Genomic DNA, 10,520 nt, shown 5'->3' with positions numbered 1-10,520 from the left:
GAAAAAGGAGTGAAATTATGAAATAGGACTTATGTGAAAATGTTTGAAAATGCTATAGGCTAAATTGAAGTGGCCAAATAAATAGGAGTGCAAAATAGGAGGATTTGCATGACAAACATCCCATTTTACATGAAGTGGCTAGCCATCATGTTGTTGTAGACAATATGAGTACTTGATATCCATAATTTATGGTACAAATTGATACAAATTGATAATAGGTTAGGTAAATATTCCATGATAATAGGTTAGGTAAATGTTCCATGATAATGGGTTAGGTAAATGCTTCATGATAATAGGTTAGGTAAATGTTCCATGATAATGGGTTAGGTAAATGTTTCATGATAATGAGTTAGGTAAATGTTTCATGATAAGAATTTCATGTCTTTTGTATTAAAGAATTAAATGGATGAAATATGAAGTTTTATTAAAAGAAAAAGGGGTGAAAAGAACAAAGTTTTGTCCATCTTTGTTCATCATAGCTGAAAGTTAGAGAAGAGAAAGGAGAGGAGAAAGCTCTTGAGTATTCGGTCATTAGGAGGAGGAAAATTGAAGGTAAGTTCTTGGTACCTTGCTTCTATTTTGAGGTTCATGAGTTCTTCTTGATTCTACCTTAACTCTTGAAGTATATTTTGATTTTTAGTTGTGTTGTGAGCATTTAGTCATGAATTAAAATGAAGGAAATGGTTGTTGTTTCATGTTCTTTTGATGAAAAATGGAAGATAGGTGAAGTTGAGCCAAACAAATGAGCATGCATGTGCCTTAGATGTTAAAGGGAAAAATCAGCTAACATGTTGTGCTTTAAAATGATGAAATGGAGATTATACTTAAGTAAAATCATATATATGTGATGATTGATTGGTGATATACATGTTTAAATAACAAGCATGCAACTTAGGTGTGAAAGAGTGATTTGGTAATAAATCTGCTTGGGACAACAGCAGTAACGTGACTTTGGAAAATCACCATAAATTGTGGGAGAAGAATTAGAAGCTGAATAAATTATGTAATTAAAGCTTATTGAGTCTAGTTTCTAATGAAATAAACAAGAACATATTTTGAATTCTGTACAATGAGAAATTTGATTCGTAATGAAGGGTGGTCAGATTAGTCAAACAGTGAAACATGGGAAACTTTGAGAAAATTCTGGTATTGATTGGCTAAACCAAAAATTCTGAAAATTTTATGGATAGAAGATATATGAGTCTATTTTCAGGGAAAATTAATGGCACTTGATTTGGAGTTTCGTAGCTCCAGTTATAAATGATTTAGTGACTGTTGCTCAGGAAGACAGCTTGCAGTGAAATTATGATTATGTGGTAAACATTGACAAAAATTTGTTAATGAGTTGCTTATTGATTTCTTATAAGCTTACTATGATCTGTAGGTGTGGTTGGCCGAATATTGTAAGGGATTAATATGTAGTTTGTATTTGAATAGTTAAATTAACGTGTTAGTAATCCAATTGTAGGCGGTTCGTGTGTGGATCTCGTCAGCATATCGTCGCAAACAGGTGTGTAACTAACACCCTCTTTCTTAGTCTAGATCGGAAAAAGTCGAAAAGTCGAAATGCCAAAACCGGTATTTTGTAGATTTATGAGTGCGAATGCTCGTGAGGTAAATCGATTAATGTTTTTGGTAAGTTACAATGTTTGACTGCAAAGTGCATGATTTCGTGCCATCAATATTTTTGGGCTTAATGGGCCAAAATTGAATGATGGGCCAACTGCCCAATTTGGTAAGAACCCTCGACGTGATTCTCGTTAGTACGTGAAAAGTAAGAATATGCATGAAAAACCCTAAAATAGATAAATTACTGAAATACCTTTAAAAGTGAAAAATTTACGCTTTACCCCTAGTAGATAAATTACCAAATACCCTAGGTTAAATTGACCTAAATGCATGTTTGATTGTTGTTGTTTATCGCATGCCATGTTGTTATTATCTCGATGCATGGGATGGGATATTGTCGGAGGAAGTACTGAAAGTGGCTTGTCCACGATCTTGGAGGCTTTGCCTCAATTTATCGTTAATCGAGCAAAGAATGCCAAGCAACTGTGGAGTGTTAATTTGGGTGGGTTGAGCTATCCCCACGTGGAGTGTATGGCTGGTACGGGTGGAGTGTAGTGGTTGGTGGGTTGAGTAGTCTCCCCAAATGGGCTTGCATATGTTTACTGATGTTGCATATATTTTGAAATGGGCCTATGGGCCATACTGTTATCTGAATAAGGGGCTAAGGCCCAATTTATTGTAATTTGAAAAAGGCTCTGGCCCAGTACCACTGTTGCCTGAATGGGCTCAGGCCCAATAGGCTTGAGCTGACTTGGGCTTTGAATGGGACACTGAGTTTCCCCAAACTCACCCCTTTTATTTTTATCCACGCAGTAATCCCCAACCATAGTGGGCTTGAGTCATGAGGGAATTTGAGTGGCCACCCGCTCAAAGTTTGATTTTCTTCCGTGAACTGGACATCCTTTTAATTATGTTTGAGGTTTTGGGCTTTTAAATGTAATAATGTCGCTTATTTATTTTGATGGTTTTAATATGTATTACTAAGATAGGTAATACTTATTTTAACTGTTGAAATTGGATAGCTTTAGGCTGCTTTTCAAAAACAACAGTTGATTTCAAAATAACACGACAACAAGCAAAGCTTCCGCAATGAAAGTATTTTCCAAAATTAATCACTTTTCCTAAAAATGACTTAATCAAATTGGTTTCCTAGAAATATCCATGACGTTAAGGTGTGGCAATGGCGGTATGCATGTCTAGGATTGGATCCGAAGGGAATTTGGTACTTAAGCAGTCCGATGGACTCACCACCTCTTTTCCGGTTTCCTACCTGGTGCACAGCTTCCATTCACTTTAACCCTTAATGAATTAATCTTTTGAACATCAAGTACGATTTTCTGGACTTAGAATGGAATTTTTTTTTATTACTTTTTTTGATGTGGCATGCCGGATCCGACCATAACTTCTGGGCCGGGTTTATATTTTAAATTTGTTAACACCATTTTTTTGTTAAATTTGTTGTTTTGACATGTTAAAACAAAACAAAAATTTAATCACTTGGTAGTAATGTAACTAAAAAAATGACATTATAATGAACTTGGATTTAAGAAAATATTTAATTGTGTTAATAATTAAACTTGAATTTTAAAATCCAAAATATAAAAAATTAAATTCTAAATTAACGAAGAATACATGGAATACTTATAATATATTTTAAACAAAAATTCAATTTCTCCCAATGCTTTTATCTAATCTGGTTCAGTAATAATTTATTACTAAGGATTTAATCTATTAGCTGAGTTGCTTATAAATTCATGGGTCATACTAACTTGAGAACTTGGTTTATACCTTGTAAATGCTGGAGACTTTGGATCCTATTGTACCTTAAATCCAACACCTTCAAGTTTGGCACACTCTTCCCTTCTATTCAAGAGCAATGAAATATATGTTTAAATAAATAAAAAACCAAAATTAATAAATATATATAAGACCTATAGTAAGATATGAGCTAAAATAAATACAAACCAAAAATCTAAATTTGATTTAGACAGAATGAGACTCAAACTTGTGAGCCATAATCATTAACTTTAAATTGAAATTTTCTTTTAAAAAGATTTTTAATTTCTTTGTTATTATCATTGTGGCATTATCACTAAATATTTGCAAATAAGTAGTTAATTAATGCAGTAACTTATAGTTTGATTTGTTTAAAATAATTTAATATATATATAAAGTTAATTAATTCAAATTATACTTTTAATAAATATAATATTTATTGATCCTTTAATTAGGTTAACTATTCTCTACACTCAAAAACTTCAAATTAGAAAGTGCTCCAAGATGTGTCAATAGGGTATTATTGAAGGAATTTCAACTCAAATCAAGCTTTTCTAAATTTAAATTGTTTCTCACCATCCACAAAGCATTTAGATGAGTGGATTTGTTATCAAGGGTGTAATAGCCCAAATTTGACCGGGACTTAAAACCAAAAACTTAAAATAAATAAATAAATGTTTATTTATTTAAACAGTCCATATACAGAGCCCAAAAATTAAAACCCAACAGCCCAAATACCTAAACCCTATGCCCGGTTACAACCTGATAGCCCATACCCAATTATGCTACCACCCCATACCCATTACACCCGGGGCCCATGGGGCCCAAATGTTTAATAGATGAGGAAAGACCTAGGGTTTCTAGAACCCTAGGCGCCGCAAATGGGTTTCCAGAAGCTTCGCGCCGCAATCAGTCCAAAAGTCACGTCCCTTCGACTCGTGTCCGTTTGTCTCGCAGTGATTCCAGGCCATGATTCCAGGCCTCGAATCTAGCCATGGTTAACGCCCGAATCAACGCCGATGTGCTGTTATCAACATTCGCCCATGATCGCTAAATCTCCTCGCTGGTACCTGCAAACAAGGCAAGAAATCGAATAGGGATAAAACAACTTGTAAAAAGAGGCTATAAAAGCCGAATCATCTCACTGTAACAGGGACCCCCCGTTTTTTACAAAATATAAAAGATACATACATAAAAAAGAAGTTCAAGCAGTTTCTTTAAAAGGTGATTAAAGCTTTATATTCTGTTATTTATTTTTTTTAAACGAGCATACGAATCGATCTTTTGCAAAAACTGATAATATCGTAAAAAGGAGGAGGTTACCTGTGTATTTCTTAAAAGAACGAGGGTTTAGAACCCTCCGACCACCGGGTGTGGTGGCGCGTGGGCGTGTGGGCACTTGGAAACGGAAGCTCGACGGAGCCCGGACCTTTCTTTCCTCTCTCATTTCAGAGAGAATTTTAAAATTTTTTTAAAACATCGGTTTAAAATGATTTTAAAACCAAAATCGGGGCTTATATAGCCCTACAAAAATGGTGTCGTTTTGCTTAATTCAATAAGCATTAAAACGGCACCGTTTAGATTAAGGATCCGCGTGTTGACTCGTTTATCCCGGGAGGATCTGCGTGTTTTTGAAGATTGGGTTAAGTGCCCAATTGGTCCTTCCAGATTTTTATCCTTTAAAATTAGGTTTATTTTATCTTTTAAATTTGCTCAAATATTTTGTTTTTTTTTAATTTGGTCCTTGGGCTCTTTTAAAAAAAAGCGCATAAACGATGTCGTTCTAAAAGGGAATATTTTCCATTTTAATCCCCCTTCTTGTGCGTACATTTTAATTTGACCTTTTTTTTAAATTCTGAATTTTTATCTCGTATTTTTATTTCTATTCTAATTTAATCCTTTCTAATTTTATTTTTATTCTAACTTTATTTCTTTTTAGATTATTATTATTTATTTCAATATTTTGTATATATATATTTATCTTAAACCTTTTTATATATTAAATTATTTTAATAATATTGTTTCATTCATTATTTTTCGATATATTATTTATTTTATTCTAAATCTTTTATAAATATAAAATTGTTTTATTTTTCTATATTATTACTTTTCATATATTATTTTATATCTTATAAGTATTATTTTAAAACTTGTATACTATTATCATATATTATTTTAAAATTATATATTATTTTACATTTATATACACATATTGTATGATATTTCAAAATATTTTTATATAAAGTTTTGTTTCATTACTTTATATATATATATATATATATTATTTTATTATATTTCATAAATTACTTTTTCTTTATCTATTTACAAAGCATTAATTATTTTTAAATCATTTCTTTATATCTATATTATTTTAATATCCATTTTTTAAAATATCGTATTTATTTGTTATTTAAACATTTTACTTTTAACTTACTTTGTATATTTTTTAAATAATTACTCACTTTATTTTATATTTTAATACGTATTAAATCTTTTATATATTGTTATATTTTATTAAAAGCTAGTTTCATAATGTTATTAAGTGTTGTTTGTTTGATATATATATGTTACTACATTATTATTATTTTTATATATTATCACATTTGTTTTGTATATGTATTTATATGTCTAATTGTATAGCATGCATCGCTTTTTAAATTAACTATTACTTTGTATGTTCATATATTTTCCTTATTCATCTTTAACATATGTTATGTAATTTTAAACATGTATATATCTAGTGTATGATCTTTGCATTATTGTTGTTGTATTGTTTAAATGCATGTTTTATTTGCTTATTATTGCAATATTCTATTTTATATGATTCTTCATACATCAATAAAAATGAGATTCCAAAATTTTCAAATAAAAAGGCAATGCTTGGTATTTGGAAACTTCACGAAAGGTAGTGCCCTAACTAACTGGGTTGTAACTTTTCTCGTTGAGTTTGGATAGTTAAGCACCCTTCTAGGTTTTAAGGTTTTCAAAATACAAGTAACTGTCTTGAAATTTCAAAGCGTTGTGTCCTAACTTACTGGATATGGCGTTTTGTCATTGTAAGATAGGGGCTAGCTTAGCTTCGAATGTCTTAAAAATATTACTTCCTAACTTATTGGGTGTAATATTTTGATTCATTTGATACAAGTGAACCCTAATTTTCAAAATTAAAATATTCTAAAGAGGAATATTGCATCTTAAAACTTTCAAATTTCCGACATTAAAGACACTTGATAACCAATTAGGTACCAATTTTTGGGCGTTACGAGGGTGCTAACCTTCCTCGCATTTAAACCGCTCCCGAACCCGCTTTTCGATTTCAGAGACCAAAACTAATAATTTTTAAACAAAATGTTTTAAAAGGTGATCCAATCACACCTAAAAAGGTTGGTGGCGACTCCTGTTTTCATTTTTCTTAAAGTCGATTCTCATTTTCCAAAACTCGATTTTAAAAATAGTCTCGACAAAGGGAATATTAAAATTATTTGTATGTATATGTAAAAAATTTGATAGTGTAAAATATATCAAACACATACCTTGAGAATTTTGAAAGCTCTCAATTTTATTGAAACTCATAACTATCTTCCTCAGCTTTGTTAAATTATTCAGCACTATCCAAATCAATTCAATACTCATTTTGTTAGTCCACTTAAATAATCATCACAAAAATATATGTAACGCCCCAATTTTCGGGAATTTTGTGAATGTTGGCAAAATTCCATGCTTTGATTTTGTCATTTGTGAGTGAAATTATGAAATAGAACCTATGCGAAAATGTTTGAAAATGCTATAGGCTAAATTGAAGTGGCCAAATAAATAGGAGTGCAAAATAGGAGGATTTGCATGACAAACCTCCCATTTTACATGAAGTGGCAAGCCATCATGTTGTTGTAGACAAAATGTGCACTTGATATCCATAATTATGGTAAAAATTGATACAAATTGATAATAGGTTAGGTAAATGTTCCATGATAATGGGTTAGGTAAATGTTTCATGATAATGGGTTAGGTAAATGTTTCATGATAAGAATTTCATGTCTTTTGTATTAAAGAATTAAATGGATGAAATATGAAGTTTTATTAAAAGAAAAAGGGGTGAAAAGAACAAAGTTTTGTCCATCTTTGTTCATCATAGCTAAAAGTTAGAGAAGAGAAAGGAGAGGAGAAAGCTCTTGAGTATTCGGTCATTAGGAGGAGGAAAATTGAAGGTAAGTTCTTGGTACCTTGCTTCTATTTTGAGGTTCATGAGTTCTTCTTGATTCTACCTTAACTCTTGAAGTATATTTTGATTTTTAGTTGTGTTGTGAGCATTTAGTCATGAATTAAAATGAAGGAAATGGTTGTTGTTTCATGTTCTTTTGATGAAAAATGGAAGATAGGTGAAGTTGAGCCAAACAAATGAGCATGCATGTGCCTTAGATGTTAAAGGGAAAATCAGCTAACATGTTGTACTTTAAAATGATGAAATGGAGATTATACTTAAGTAAAATCATAGATATGTGATGATTGATTGGTGATATACATGTTTAAATAACATGCATGCAAGGTATGTATGAAAGAGTGATTTGGTAATAAATCTGCTTGGGACAGCAGCAGTAACGTGACTTTGGAAAATCACCATAAATTGTGGGAGAAGAATTAGAAGCTGAATAAATTATGTAATTAAAGCTTAATGAGTCTAGTTTCAAATGGAATAAACGAGAACATATTTTGAATTCTGTACAATGAGAAATTTGATTCGTAATGAAGAGTGGTCAGATTAGTCAAACAGTGAAACATGGGAAACTTTAAGAAAAATCTGGTATTGATTGGCCATACCAAAAATTCTGAAAATTTTATGGATAGAAGATATATGAGTCTATTTTCAGGAAAATTAACGGCACTTGATTTGAGTTTCGTAGCTCCAGTTATAAATGATTTAGTAACTGTTGCTCAGGAAGACAGCTTGCAGTGAAATTATGATTATGTGGTAAACATTGACAAAATTTGTTAATGAGTTGCTTATTGATTTCTTATAAGCTTACTATGATCTGTAGGTGTGGTTGGCCGAATATTGTAAGGGGTTAATACGTAGTTTGTATTTGAATAGTTAGATTAACGTGTTAGTAATCCAATTGTAGGCGGTTCGTGTGTGGATCTCACAAGATATCGTCGCAAATGTGTGTAACTAACACCTCTTTCTTAGTCTAGATCGGCAAAAGCCGAAAAGTCGAAATGCCGAAAACCGTATTTTGTAGATTTGCGAAAAGCGAATGCTCGTGAGGTAAATCGATTAATGTTTTGGTAAGCTGCAATGTTTGGACCAAAGTGCATGATTTCGTGCCCTCGATATTTTTGGGCTTAATGGGCCAAAATTGGAATGATGGGCCAACGAGCCCAATTCGATAAGAACTCTCGATACGTGATTCGTTAGTACGTGAAAAGTAGGAATATGCATGAAAAACCCTAAAATAGATAAATTACTGAAATACCTTTAAAAGTGGAAAATTTACGCTTTACCCCTAGTAGATAAATTACCAAATACCCCTAGGTTAAATTGACCTAAATGCATGTTTGATCGTTGTTATTTATCGCATGCCATGTTGTTATTATCTGATGCATGGGATTGGGATATTGACGGAGGAAGTACTGAAAGTGGCTTGTTCACGATGGAGGCTTTGCCTCAATTTATCGTTAATCGAGCAAAGAATGTCGCAAATGTGGAGTGTTGGGTGGGTGGGTTGAACTATCCCCACATGGAGTGTATGGCTAGTACGGGTGGAGTGTAGTGGTTGGTGGGTTGAGTAGTCTCCCAAATGGGCTTGCATATGTTATTGATGTTGCATGTATTTTGAAATGGGCCTATGGGCCATCCATTATCTCAATAAGGGCTAAGGCCCGCTTTATTGTAATCAAAAGGGCTCGTCCAAGACTCATCACACTGAATGGGCTTAGGCCCAATAGGCTTGAGCTGACTTGGGCTTTGAATGGGTTTTCCTTACACACTGAGTTTCCCCAAACTCACCCCTTTTATTTTCATCCACGCAGGTAATCCCCAACCATAGTGGGCTTGGAGCTGTGAGGGAATTCGGAGTGGCCACCCGTTCTGAAAGTTTGATTTTCTTCTGGTGAACTGGACATCCTTGTATTTACGTTTGAAGTTTTGGGTTTTTAAATTTAACAAGGCCGCTTAATTATTTTTGATGGTTTTAATATGTATTACTAAGATAGGTAATACTTATTTTAACTGTTGAAATTGGATAGCTTTAGGGCACGTTTTCAAAACCAACAGTTGATTTCAAAATAACACGTCAACAAGCAAAGCTTCCGCAATGAAAGTATTTTCCAAAATTAATCACTTTTCCTAAAAATGACTTAATCAAATCGGTTTCCTAGAAATATCCATGACGTTAAGATGTGGTAATGGCGGTATGCATGTCAGGATTGGATCCGAAGGAGCTTGGTACTTAAGCGATCCGATGGACTCACCACCTCTTTTCCGGTTTCCTACCGGTGCACAACTTCCATTCACTTTAACCCTTAATGAATTAATCTTTTGAACATCAAGTACGATTTTCGGACTTAGAATGGAAATTTTTTACCATTTTGATGTGGCATGCGGATCCGCCATAACTTCGGGCCGGGTTTGGGGTGCTACATTTAGTGGTATCGAGCCCGATTACAACAACTCTCTGTGGAATGGGTTTACAAAACAAAGATTTTGAAAGCGAAAATTTTATAAATAATGCGAAAAACTTGTTTTTCAAAATTTAGATCTTTAGAAGGTGGCATTCAATCTCCTACCAAGCTCGTAAGTATTACTCTGAACTCTTCTGAATATTTTTCTAACTTATCTGTCTGTACTAAAATCCTGCTAGGATACTCTAGATAGGATGATACTGAAACCATAGGAAAATCTAATAAGAGATTTAAACTGTAGCTAGACTTCGATTCTGCGAAAACAAACTCTAAACTACTGTCTGATTCATAGAACATCTGTAATAAACACTGGAATATTAATTGATGCATAAAAATTCGTAATCAAGATAATACGATATGAGTACAAGAGGCCGTGGACGGAGCCGAGGAAGTGCTCGAGCGAGATCTTCGTCTTCGAGACATATGCCAGCAGTGGATGCACCGGTACCACCGGCAACAGAGGTAGAGTCTTATGACCGCTTTGCCAAGGATGATGCCCT

The 10,520-nt window shown here is 33.0% G+C and overlaps 1 long non-coding RNA gene across 1 annotated transcript; it reads left to right on the top strand.

Annotated features, from left to right (window-relative positions):
* Window positions 1–274: 274 nt before the first annotated feature.
* On the top strand, window positions 275–9,676 carry LOC128282546 (uncharacterized). Its single transcript, XR_008272851.1, has 3 exons — window positions 275–552; window positions 1,469–1,510; window positions 9,370–9,676. It is a non-coding gene; the product is annotated as an uncharacterized LOC128282546 (long non-coding RNA).
* The last annotated feature ends 844 nt before the right edge of the window (window positions 9,677–10,520 follow it).

The sequence above is a fragment of the Gossypium arboreum genome, chromosome 10 (assembly GCF_025698485.1).
Source record: "Gossypium arboreum isolate Shixiya-1 chromosome 10, ASM2569848v2, whole genome shotgun sequence".
NCBI classification, from domain to species: domain Eukaryota; kingdom Viridiplantae; phylum Streptophyta; class Magnoliopsida; order Malvales; family Malvaceae; genus Gossypium; species Gossypium arboreum.
Note: the sequence above shows the minus strand (reverse complement) of the source record. Positions and strands in the feature narration are given on the sequence as shown.